General features: G+C 46.2%; 1 protein-coding gene across 1 annotated transcript in view; it reads right to left on the bottom strand.

Annotated features, from left to right (window-relative positions):
* Nucleotides 1-247, bottom strand: part of ptpn18 (protein tyrosine phosphatase non-receptor type 18) — a 7,978-nt gene that overhangs the window by 5,082 nt on the left and 2,649 nt on the right. The gene's annotated exons all lie outside the window — the stretch shown is intronic.

Raw genomic sequence — 247 nt, 5'->3', positions numbered from 1 at the left:
CCATGTCTCTGTAAGTACCTTTGAGGCTTTGATGTGGTGCATTCAAAGACCTCCGAGGCTTTGAGTGAAAACGGCTCTCTGTGGATCTGAACCTGAACCAGTATGACCACAGTATGTCAGCTGAGCCCTGTGGCATCATGGGTAATAATAAGTGTGGCGCTGAAGAAGTGATGAAACCCACATCCTCATTTCTCTGTTCACTCACACACAAACACAAACTCACACAAACACAAACTCACACACACAC

Source organism: Morone saxatilis, unplaced genomic scaffold (assembly GCF_004916995.1).
Source record: "Morone saxatilis isolate NCDOM2014 unplaced genomic scaffold, NCSU_SB_2.0 Contig15, whole genome shotgun sequence".
Taxonomy (NCBI): Eukaryota; Metazoa; Chordata; class Actinopteri; family Moronidae; genus Morone; species Morone saxatilis.
The sequence above is the reverse complement of the archived record's forward strand: the minus strand, read 5'-3'. Positions and strand labels throughout refer to the sequence as shown.